Source organism: Cyprinodon variegatus, unplaced genomic scaffold, assembly GCF_000732505.1.
Source record: "Cyprinodon variegatus isolate N-32 unplaced genomic scaffold, C_variegatus-1.0 Scaffold309, whole genome shotgun sequence".
Classification (NCBI taxonomy): Eukaryota; Metazoa; Chordata; class Actinopteri; order Cyprinodontiformes; family Cyprinodontidae; genus Cyprinodon; species Cyprinodon variegatus.
Window position 1 is genome coordinate 652,925 of NW_015150762.1, and position 2,736 is coordinate 655,660.

At 35.2% G+C, this 2,736-nt stretch overlaps 1 protein-coding gene across 2 annotated transcripts in view; it reads left to right on the forward strand.

The window, feature by feature from the left end:
- Nucleotides 1–931, forward strand: part of LOC107090729 (ras-related protein Rap-1A-like) — a 15,744-nt gene extending 14,813 nt beyond the window's left edge. For both annotated transcript variants that reach the window (XM_015384283.1, XM_015384284.1), the window contains one exon: nucleotides 864–931. The gene's annotated coding sequence lies outside the window, so the exon portion shown is untranslated. The remainder of the gene's footprint in view (nucleotides 1–863) is intronic.
- Nucleotides 932–2,736: the final 1,805 nt, after the last annotated feature.

The window sequence follows — 2,736 nt, forward strand, 5'->3', positions numbered from 1 at the left end:
AGTCAGGTTAATTTATACTGGTCCTGTGAAAACAATCTAATGCTACACGGGCAGCTTTATTCTGCATTATTTGAAGTTTCTCTAAATCTTTTCTTTTTGTATTTGACCATATTGTTTGACAGTAGTCAGTAGTCAAGTTGAGAAATTATTTATGTTCTTACTATATGTTCTTACTATAAGCAAAAATTTGCTACATCTTCTCAATATAGCTAAAGCTTTGCCAAGACAGTTTATTATCCAAATAGACACCAAGAAGCTTAGCTTCTGTTACTTGCTCAATTAATTTATTAACAAATTTCTTAACAAATCCTTATGCTCCAAAAAAAACCACTAAAAATAGAAATAACCTTCTTATTATATAATCACTTATTTCATTCAACTAATTCTTAAATGAGGAACGTTAATCCTGAAGCCAATTCTATAGCAAAGTAATTTTACCTAAATACTCTCCCAAAAGGGTTTAAATTTAAGATCAGTTGTTTATTGCCATTTTTATTATAAAGAACTAACTTTTTTTTAGTTGTCCACAAGGAATCAGAAACACAGCTTTTCTTCGTGCTATTATGTCGATCAAGTTAGGAATGCATTTTACTCTAAAAGTCTTTCAGAGAGAGATTTTATTTAGCGACTAAAACTGTTTAATGAACCAAAGATGTATTAACAACACCTGTTCTTTACTTCCTGTCACTGCTGTTTACTTACCAAACATGCAAAGCATTGGATGAGTCACATTCAAACAAAGGTTGAACCTAAACGGCTGAGATTCCAATTGTATGAAGTTCAAAGTACATAAACGTTGCTCGTAGTTCACCCCTAAAACTGTTTCGTTGTTTCTGATGTTTGTTTGTTTTTCTCACTTGCAGAAACTTGTAATGATTAACTGCTTCCCAGTGGATGGTGCCAGCATTCCAAGTCCTCTCCAGAGCATTTGGAAAAAAAAAAAAAAACGTCCGACAGAGAAAACCACACCACTTGCAAAACAGCAGACGGCACATACTTTAAAGAAAACGCCTTGCTTTTTACTGGCAAGGAAAATCAACCTCTCCTGTATTGTCAAGCCTGATGACAATATATATATATATTTTTTCTTCTTTTTTCTCTGAGGTGTCTTTTCTTCTGGAAATAAAGTAAAGGAGGAAACTTTGGATTCAAATCCATTTAAGGGAACTAATAAGAATTCTATAATGAGTAACAACAGTCTTTGGCATATTGTGACAGTATATTTGTAAAGGAATCCATGTAAAAATGTTGGTCTTCTTGTACATTTCTGCACTAACAATGTCAATGAAGATGCATCATTGTCCGTAAGTTACTCGCTCCTCCTTACAAGGATGTGTATTGATAACATCTCTCCTAAGTGACTTTGTTTTATATTGAAAGCTGCAAGCCTTCCATATTTCCCCATAATATATTCTACTTCCATTTTTGCATAATAAAAGTAAAGAAATTAGTATTTTATAGACAGATAGGGGGGTGAGGGTGTGCTCTGATTTGTGTCTTGAGGGTGAAAATATATTGTACTAAACCACCTCTAATACTGCTTCTTGTTACCCTGTCACAGATGATTTTCCAGCTTTTATGAATGATTAAATTTTAGTACATTTTCATTATTTTCTTCTGGTTTTTGTCCTTCCTGCTTTTGTCAGTTGGTTGAAGAGAAGTGCGCCAAATCGAAAGTGTAATAGGAGTGTTTCCTGTTGGCAGAAATGACTCAGCTCATGCCTCCAAGAGGAGTTTCAGCAGATTAGGATTGAGCTGAGACAGGAAACGGCAGACAAAGAGGAAACCAGACCTCAGTCCCAACAGCAGGCAGGATGTGGAGTAAAAAGCAGAATTGAAACTGACTGGGTGACTAACTTATAGGCTCCCTGAGTGTGTAAAAACAGTTGGCTTCAGATTCTGTTTCTTGCAGAAGAATTCGCCCCCCTTGAACTTATTGACCTTTTGCCACTTTTAGGCTTCAAACATAAAGAGATAAAATTGTAGTTCTTCATGATTGTTGCCCACTTCTTGTTGATCACAAAGTGCAACAATATGTATTAAATATTTTAAAGTTTAGCGAAAAAAATGGATGTGCAAAATTATTCAGCCCCCTTGAATTAATATATTTGTAGCACCACCTTTTGCTACGATTACAGCTGCAAGTCGCTTGGCATCTATCTCTCAATTTTGCACATTGAGAGACTGAAATTTTTTCCCATTCTTCCTGCAAAACAGCCGGAGCTCAGTGAGGTTGGATGGAGAAAGCTCCAACAGCGTTTTTTAGTTCTTTCCATAGATGTGGATTGAATTCAGGTCTGGACTTTGAATAGGCCATTTTAACACCTGGATATGTTTTTTGATTTTGTTTTATCTTTTGGATCCTTGTTTCGTTGGAAAAAAGAACTTCTTCCCAGTCTCTGGTCTTTTGCAGACTCAAACAGGTTTTCATCCAGAATGATCCCGTATTTGACTCTATCTTCCAATCAATTTTAACCATCTTCCCTGCTGCAATTAAAAAATAAGGCCCAAACCATGATGCTGCCACCACCATTTTTGACAGTGAGGTTGGTGTGTTCAGCTTTGTTTTTTTTTCCCAAATCAGTTTATTGTCTTTTACCTTTCAGAGACATAAAGACAGATAACTCACAAGTGTACAAAAAACCTAACAAAACCAAAAGAAAACACATTAACAAATTAAACATTCAAGGCGACAAGCATTTGAAGATTACAGTGAGAAAATATTTTAAGTTTTTT